Consider the following 10,185-nt stretch of genomic DNA (forward strand, 5'->3'; position numbering starts at 1 on the left):
ATCATTCTGGCGATGATTTCATGAGAAATTCTTTTTATTGTAGCTTAACTACAAGGTTTTCTAGGTATAGCCTCTAGTCAGCCCTCGGACATGAAATACTTGGCTCTCGCGATTAAACAACTAATAGTCGATCTTTAGTGCCTTTCGACCGTTAAATTAGTGACCCCAGACTTGTTTAATTTTTTAACCTTTACAATTGTTTATGCTTTTGATTATATTGTAATTTAATGTTTATTGCTGACAAATGGTTTAAAATTCTATTACCAATCAAATTGTCTACCTACAATTGCATATGCTTTTTAATTGTTTAAAAGAATGAAATTACTATGCCAATGTTGTTTGATTTTGCAGTGACTAAAGGAGGCTAAGGACATTCATCTCAAATGCTCTTCCACCTCAATGAACGAGCTTCAACTCAATAGCTTCCGAGGATGGAATCTACATCAGGAAGGGGGGCATGTTAACCCTCACGCACATTCCTATCACCTACGACGGACATTGTATTATTTATTTGGTAGAGTCACGTACCGGGCTTGTCCATCCAATAGGAAAAGGGTAAGAGTGATCGCCGATGAGAGGTGCACTCTAACTGGAACATTCAAGGGGTTAGTTGGCTAACCATGGGTGCCCAAGTGTGAATGGGGCGAGCTCATATAAAAGTCAACTAAACCTAAAATTCACTCATTCTCTCATTTGTGCAATTGAAGAGTGCTCTTGCTCCATCTCCATCTTCTTATTCTTCATCTCCTTGTGTGTGTATGCGTGAGAGAGAGAGAGAGAGAGAGAGAGAGAGAGAGAGAGAGAGAGAGAGAGAGAGAGAGAGAGAGAGAGAGAGAGAGAGAGAGTGATCGAGCATTATGGAGGCACGACGGCGGCGAGGCGGTTGAGCGCGGCGTAGCGGCATCTCCCTCTTCTTCGCGGCGAGGAATCCTCCACGATAGCAAGCGTAGAGCGGTGAGTGACACACCATTGCCATCTTTGAGCTTACTAGTTTAGGCTTGTTGTGTGCTTGGAGCCATTTGTGGCTCGCACATAGTGTATCGGCAAGTTCCTTGCATTGACACATTCGACATACGCGCACATCCCTTCACAGTTAATCCCTTGGTAGTGATTGGTATGGTTGCATTGGATTCATCGCCCTCAAAGTATTGTCCCAACTTGTTAACATGTATTTCTACAACAAGGTTCTCATCTAGGTTGGATTGTGGATCTAAGTGTTCCTCCTTTATTGGCATCTCCCTAGCTCCATCCATCTGTGCAAATTGTGGTAGCCCAAACTTCAGTTCCCCATTGAGGAAAGCTCGAAGAGCTGAGACTAGCTCAGGGTCTTTATATAGTTTGGACATGATGGTGCTTCTAACTTCTGAAGACATGAAATCTATCAATTTGGCAATGTTTTAACGACACCTTTTGGGATTCAGTCCCTTGATGTGGGGAAGATGGGATCTTCACTTCTTTGATAGGATCAGGTAGCCCCTCTGTAAACATTCTTTCCATCAAGAAGTGAGTACGCCCACTTTCCCATGACTTTAAGACACTTTCTTCTTGGATGACACTAGGTATGGCTAAGGGTCTATGGACTTGGTGAGGTTGTTATTGCGTAGGGAACACCGTGTCTGTAATCTGGATATGTCTAGGTGCTGGTTCTAGATCCCTTTGGGTATCTTCTACCAAACTCCTTAATTGCTTGACTCGCTAGATCCTCTCTGTAGGATTTGGGTAAGTTCCTATCTTCTTCTTGGATCCTGGCCATTGTGGCTCATGAAGATCTTCCTTGTTGCTTTCTATCTTAGTGGTCGTTTTGGTCTCCATGGTTTCACCTAAATCATAATCCTCTTCAATGTCGCTCATATATACGGGGTCGTCACCAGTCCCGATGTTGGTCTTTGAACTAGGGTTTGACTTTGTTGCTTTTTGCGATCTGTTCCTTCGTGTCTTCTTCTTTTTTTGAGATTGGGCAATTGATGTCGTGTCTCTTTCCTTAAGATTATAATTATGTTTTTGGAGGATCGATTGTGTGAGTACGTTTACTGGTACCACAAGTGTACTTTGTGATGGCTCCTCGGTAACCTCAATCAAGTTTAATGGTGTGATCTTCACTGCACTTGGATTATTTGGACATTGGGCAATCAAATGATCTATGCCACATCGATTACACATGAGTATTAGTATTATAGACGTGCTCGCTTGATTGGTTTGCATTAGTGTGGCGTTCTTTTGTAGCCTAATAGGACACTCGGACACACGATGTGGACCTTCACACTCATAGCATTGAAGAGGTGGTCTCTTATCAGTGTAATTGATATTTTCGCCTCTTGCAGCAAGAGGAGCTACTTGATAGACATGTTTGACTTGTCCCCAATAGTCCTCCATGTAGTAGTGTGGATTTTCTTCAAGACATCCATCCCATAGGCAATATTAGGGTTTATATCTTCCTCACAGCCTTCCAAACAAGCAATAGATGACTCACAACCCACTTGATTCACAAAAGTGATTCTCGGATGTGGTGGTTGCGGTCCTAGCACTGGACGTGGTAAGGGTGTTGTTTGAACAACATTCGGGGCCCTAGGGACCATGTGTTGTGACGATTGTTCAAGAAGTGGAGCCGGCATCAATGCAGGCACTTGAGGTGTGTTTGTCCATGTTAAGGTTGGTCTATTGGCCATCCCGCGCTTAAATACTATGCAATACTTGGATTGATGACCATACCTCCCATATGCATTGCAGTTCCCATTGAATTTTACTCTAAAAGTAGGACATTCAATGGTACTATGCGGTCCATAGCATACTGAGCACCATTGTTGCTCCCTTCTTGGATACATATGATTGTTTTGTGGAGCACGATTGTCTCTAAGACTCTCTTGAATGGCCTTGGTGAGATGTGCTAAAGTCATCTCAGACATCTTTGGCTCCTTAGCAATAGGCTTTAAGGTCATTGGCAGATGCCCCGATGCTTGCAGGCTAATAGATTTAGGCTCAATAGACACTCTATCTCCTTGAATCTTTAAATTATCCTCCAATTGGATTGCATTAGTGGTGACTGCTTCCCAAGTGGTGATACCTCTAATGACTAGGCCATTGTAGATATCCTCATGTCGTAATCCCCTAAAGAATTTATTAAGCAATTGATTATTATTGAAGCACTCATTTGGATAACAACAAGAATTCAAATGCTTCAAGCGACTAATAAAGTCTCTCACCGACTCTCCTTCCTCTCATTGGGCCTTCTGGAGCTGAGAGGCTACACCCCAAAGCACTCCCTCTCGTATGTATTCTTTTGATAATAGTCTCCTAAGAGTAAGGTAGATCGTTTTTTCTTCTGCCCTTAGGGTTCTATAACAATCCCCAGCCTTCCCACTTAAAATTAGGCTTAAAGCATTACTCTTATGCAGGTCATCATGTTCTCCTAGAGAATCACATATTTGTTCAAACACTTCGATATGCTTTCTCACATCCCCGTCTCCACTAAATTTTTGTGTGAGCTTGGCTATTTGTACTACCTTACTTCTAGGTTCTCTATCAGGCGTGTTACGCATATTCTCAGCAATAGATCGATCGATATCTTGAGAAAATGTTGCCAAGTCACCTAAGTGAGAAAGAACGGTGGGTGGAGGTGCTGCAGAGAGTACATGTGGAGTAGGTATTGGCATTGGGCTTGGCGCATAGGAAGCCCTCGGGTTCCACGTTTGGTAGAGTGCTGTGCCATGTGGCGGTCCAAAGTTCATATGTGTGGCCCTAGGCATAGAAGACGTTGGATGTGACATGCTAATGCTAGCCGGTATGGTCCCATGGAAATAAGAACTTGGGTGTTGTGGTTGTGGAGCATAGGTTGTTGAAAAAATGGGAGGGATAGGGCCTACATGAGTGCGATGACCCATAAGTACATACGATTGGTACACACTTGTAGGTTGTAGGTACTGCTGCAGGCATTGAGCTACCATGTAGTGGTGCTTTACTAACAAATGAGATCCATGGCGTGTTTGTTGGCATGCCCATCATTGGGGTAGGCATGGTAGCCATGGTGTCATCAAGGGAAAGATGAGCTAGACTTAGAAGGTAAAGCTATCACTTGTAGGCTCAGATTGCACTGAGACCCTTGGCAAAACCACATATGGAGGATCCATCGTACTTATCGGGGGAGTCTCCATTTGCGATAAGGTTGGTTGTTTAGCCTTCCCTGTATCCAAGAATCTCATGAGACCTATTGAAGGCATATGGATCCCCTTGTTCTGTCTCTCTAGCTTGATAACCCTATGGATGACATCACAAACTCTTTGTTGTTGATCCTCCACACTAGTAGCACCTGTTGTGGCCTGTAGGACATCTAACCAACCCACGTGATAGGTGTGACCTGTGTATAGGTTGGTTAGATTTTTCGTTTGTACTTCGTACTCCCAGTTCTCATTTAGGAACGCTCCATCTAGGCTTGAGGTGCTAGGGGTGTCTTTTTTGAACTAGATGCAATGTGGCTCTCTATGGGTTGACCGTTAGTGGTCGCTAGTTCAGGAGCACTCGATTTCTTTCCTTGCAATGATAGTGACATAGGAGCTTTTGCTTTTAACTCTCTTCGTTGCTCTGCCTTGAGTAAGCTCTCGATTTCCTTTTCCCTAGCCGCAATGATGTACCACTCAACTTCTTGTACTTCGGCAAGGCTTCTACCATTAGATAATATAACATCGGAGGGGAATAGCTCTAAAGAGTCAGGTTGTCTGATGAATGGAGCATTCACGTGCACACTTTCTAAGAGCATGGGGTCTACATTGGTCATGAATGGCGAATTTACTTCCCCACCCCCTCATTTACATCATTAGCTCCGTGTTCGGAGCGAGTGGGTCTACTAAAGGTTTCTTTCAAGCGGCTAAGCACGCTCGGCCTGTACTGTGGGCCCATGGCATGCATGTATTGGCTTGAGCTATCAGGAATAGGCATTGGGTAACCCTCCATGACGTCGTAGTCAGAGGAAGAGTCACTAGACGCTATATGCGGGTCCTAAGTGGTACTACCTTGGGTTCTTGCTGAGGGTCTAGAGCCTAAGGTACATGAATAATGAGAACTCGTGTAAGTCAAAATTCTCACTAGTTGCTCGGTCTCTAGCACACAACCAAAGAGAAGATGCATGTACCTTTGGCACCCTACAAGCGTCGGCGAATAACCTCAAAGGTTAACCACTTACTTTTTTAGGCATCCGTTTTTACTCGTTTTTTGATGTTTTTTAATGATCGGTTTCTGAATTAGAATGTGTGATAGCTCGAAACAAGCGTATCGCTTAGGTGGTTGTGGTGTGCTTTGCAGCACAGCGTTCGGTTACCCGAAGCTCTGTTGGTCCTCAAAAAGGTTATTTTTACCTACGTGTGAGACTAAAATACGTAATTTTAAAGGGGGACTGAGGCCTAAGCTTGAGCATGAGCTTGGGCTTGGGTCTGGGCTTGGGTGCAGGTGATATTCCCGATCCCGGTCTGACCTTTAATTTTTTTTTTAAAGGTTGCCGCAGCCGCGTTGTGCACGCGTGTACGCACACACCTAACCTACCTACTTACAACTAATACAGCTACTGCTACACATTAACACACTACTACAGCAACTCATTAGCTAACAAATCTACTTACTGTACTTTACACAGAACTAACATTATGGATCTACTACCTTAATTCTAACACCTTATCACAGAGAAAACACAGTACCTTTCAACACCTTATTAACAAAAAAATACACAGCAGCAAAACAAACTCCTTCTCAACACACACACCTTCCATCTTCACCTTTCCTATATTTCAAAATGCACCACAAAGTAGCATAAAGTGCTACTCGAGCTTAATGTCGACTAAAGAGTAGTTAACCCTAGGAATGCTCGTCAGGGTCTAAGGATTAGTGATCTTGTCACTTATACCATTTAAGTGTGATCAACATAAAATACAAGGAATTTTGTGCTATTTGATTTCTCTTTTATTTTTCTCTTTTTTTTTCCCTTTTTCTTTGTTTTCTTTTTTGTTGTTGTCATAGTTGCTACAAGTAGCTGGGGACTCGAGGTCTCAAATACCAACAGCTAGGATACTGAAGGTCTCAAATACCAGCTTGAGCATATAAACTAGCCGGGAGACTCGAGGTCTCAAATACCAGCTTAACACAGGGGCTTCCATAACACAAGTCACACTTAGGTGGAATAAGGTAGAGAGAACTATATCCTCATAGCCTAAAACATTACTAAAGTTACTACAATTAATAGACTATTTAGGAATTAAAGTCAACAATTAAGTGGCCTAGTTTAGCCTAAGCTCCTGGTACCTACTTAAAGACAACTAATAGACCAAACCCAATGTGAAGAACAAGGTACTAGAAGTTTGAAAAAATTATAGCATCTAAATTGGCAATGTCACAACTTCATAAATTTTATGCATTGTGAGAAACTCAAATGACAAGATGCAAACATGTAACTATGGAAAGCATAGATAAAAAGAAGTAGTACACCTGATATAATGGAGAACATCCGTTGTAACATGTAACCATCCATTGTCATTGTCCTTTGAAGGCATCCTTATGTAGTCCCAAACTGCACAATAGTCACCACCAAACATCCACCTTCCAAAGGAACATCAGTGGGAAAAAAGCACTTGCTAATCATTAAACTCTAAAACAGAAACACTCCTATCATACTAATCCTATCTACCCTCCATCACTCGAGTGATGAGGATCAAAGGTGTTTGATGACATAGGTTTCTGTTTCAGTGTACCGGATGTGAATGTGTAGGTCTGGGTCAATGTTTTGACTTTTATTGTGCACACTCTTTTGCTAATTGCTCTTGCTCTTTACTATTTTTTGTTTTTTGTGAGTATAAGGCTAAGGGATGCAGGAAATTTCAAATCCAACTGGCCTTCATACCAACATAGGACTTCATCGATAAATAATCCCAACAATGGCACTCTTGTACATCTCAATACGACATCAAAAACATCATGGGAAGTGCCATCTACAATTCTTCAAGCACAAGGTCACTATCAAGGAAATTGGAGAATCTGGCTACCAAAGATGCCAGGTAAACATTCTTCAAGCAAACGACTTCAGCTTGAAAATAATCTCAACGGAAGGCAAAATCAAGGACAATGTCACAGTCAAGGCAAAGGATACCTGCAAAGACATGCTAATCACACGATGCAGATACAAATGGGTACCAAAAGAACAACAAATAACGAAGAAGATTGAAGTCATCTCTAGCTCTCAAGAAATGTCAAGACATGATAGACAAAGTGTTACGGGGAATGGAGCGAGCCAATCTTCTCAACCAAGGGACCAACAACAACAAAAAGAAATTTTGACAACCAAGGTCACCCAGATATGGCAAAAGAAACCAATATTGCCAGTATGGTCCTTTACAAATCCTCTCTTCGAGGATGGGAGTTTTGAATTTCAAAACCTATTCTTGGTCGAAAGCTCCCGAGAGTAAGTCAAGTCGCCATAAAAATAATGGCATAAGAGTCCACAGTCGGGCAGCTGAGCCACTAAATGAGCAAGCATTAGACCCAAGCTTCGTGTCTTAATATTCTTTGTGGTCTATGAGTCTAGATATTTAGATTAAAGCTCAAGCTGGAGAGTTGAGCATACATAAAGTCATGTCACTCATGCTAGAAGAGGTGAGCATAAGAGTCAAAGTCTACTATTCTAAATGGTGGAGTGGCGGAGTAGTCCAGAAAACACTCATGCACATGAACACAGTGAGAGAGTGGAAAAAACCTCGTCGACAAAAACCCTTCTTGTGAGTAACGGCAGCTCTTGAAGTCAAATATCTTTTTGCTTCTCTAGCTACGTTCACTCCAGGAAGCACCCATTCAAACTCCTCTCGCACCGCATATTGTTTCCCATGCATCTATCTGTGCAAGCATATATAATGTCCCATCATTGGACATTTGCATTTGACACGATTTGTGTTCCACCCATGCACTTACACAACAAAATGACGACGACGAAGTGGTAACAGGTTTCATAAGCATTTGCTCAACAACAATGACTCTGACTTCAAGCTACTAACACTTATCCACTGTATATCCAGTAATAGTAGCCATACGGCCATAAGTAATTTAATTCAACAGTTACATCAAACATAAGTATATATAGCCTCACATTTAATGGTGACTAAAGGCATTTTTTTCCCACTGGGTTTTTCCCTCTAGTCCTATCCAGGTATCCAAGACCTTCATTTTGTAATATATGCCACATTTTATTTTTCTTATAAAAACACAGAAAAGTAGACCAACGACATCCCTAAACAACTACATGCTCATCATCTATAGGATCCAAGGGGAGCGGCCCAGAAACAATTCAAAAAGGCTTCAAGATTACAGGTACACATGCAGGATGACACCCAAAGAACAAACAATACAGAGCTGCCAAGATAAATACTTGCTGCAACAACAAACCTCACTAAACCTATTCACGCTACAACAACCAATCGGAGGGGGTGAGCTATGGCTTCAACTACACGACATGTACAAGAAAAAGGTACCTCTACAACATACAAAGCATTTGGTAGAAGCAACTGCAACAACAAAAGCTTCAACCAACACCAAAACATGAAGCACTCGTCAAGGCCACTGCAGACATAGGGTCTTGTCGGGGACGACAAGACTTCGGAGGGGGAGAGGGTTAAAAGGTCAACAACGCTTCCACAAATATTCCTCAAAGATTCTCTAAAGATACTCTAAAGATTCCAACTAAAGATGCTGATGAAGTGATGAAGACGAAGATGGATGCTGTAATGTGAAGATACAAGCTCATGGACATCATCGAATATCCCGTTATTATTATTTTGAGCCATTACAACGACTTTTGTAATGGTTACGAGAACTTCATATTTTAAGTCGGCAATTGTATTTTGGCCACAGATGCTTGTTGGATGAGCAAAGCCAGCTCACGGTGTTGTAATTAAGCTCTATAGAAGCCTAGGGACAAATCAGGTCATTTTGGTCGGACATTAGGTTTTCTAAGGCTTAGTATATAAGCCAAAACCTAAAGCATTGTAAGGAGATTTCTAATAAATCTGATCTTCTGTGTCGTTGGGAGACTGCGAGAGAGTGAGAGAGTGTGTGTGTGTGCTACAGGAGCTACGGTGGTCGGAATCGCAAACGGAGAGCAGCAATGAGTTGCCCATGAGGAGGGCTACGCGTTGATGCTTACATCACACGCGTTCATATGTGTTTTGGCAAATTCACCCGCGAGCTACTTTTGGAGTTTCGGTGAGTAACTGTTGTCCGTTTTTGCATTTCAGCATATCCACGCGATCAGAGCGAGTAGAGCTACACATTAGGCACTTTAGTTTTTGGAAACGTCGACCTATAAAAACCGGTCAGACATCCTACGCGTTTTCTGCACGGAGGGTATTGAGTAGGTTTTTTTTGTTCACGGACCTTAGGGAGAGTGGACTATTGGTGTTGATAGGATATCCCTCAAGTTTCGTAACGTTTCGAGAACGTCTAATGGGCGTTTGGCTTGCAGTAGCATCATAGGAGACTCTCACTTTCACAGAACCGATGGCATGTTGAGTTGATATCTCTGTAGGAAGTAGTCATTAGTCGGTCGAGTACAGGTTGACACCCTTTGCTTGCTTCCACGCGCCTACGGGTCGAGCTTTGTCCTCACTTGACATTATATGTTAGGTGAGTTCTCGCTATGCTGACGTCCATCGCGGCGTACCTGTCCAACAATGGTTTTTACACCTTGGAATTCCACAAGAAGATCGGTGTTTCCATCTCCTCCCTCATAATACTCACCTACCTTGTTTAATGGAACAAGCCATGTGTTAAGCTGAGGCATTTCCAGCTCTTTTATCCCTTCCTCGATTTGAGTCATTGGTTTTTAAACACCAAATTTTTCTAAGCATTTTCCCATAGTAGCCCACATGTTTGGTCTTATTCTAAGAAACTCATCTAACGTTATTGTATAAGTGACTGGGGTAGATAGAATATCTATCAGCCCTTTTGAATCGATGACCTTGTTTGGAGATAGTCTCCGTGATGGGACTATAACAACCTCTAGTTGGCCTCATACTCTCCCGTATAGGATGTTAGTGTTCTTAATGAATGGGGTTGACTGTCATTAGACTATATAGATCCTTTGTCTCCCCAATACGATTCCACTTCTAGATTCATTTGAGATCCAGTCTCAAATTACTCTATTGGTGGAAGAGACACTCCTCT

Source organism: Adiantum capillus-veneris, chromosome 29 (genome assembly GCF_014529385.1).
Source record: "Adiantum capillus-veneris isolate H3 chromosome 29, ASM1452938v2, whole genome shotgun sequence".
NCBI lineage: Eukaryota > Viridiplantae > Streptophyta > Polypodiopsida > Polypodiales > Pteridaceae > Adiantum > Adiantum capillus-veneris.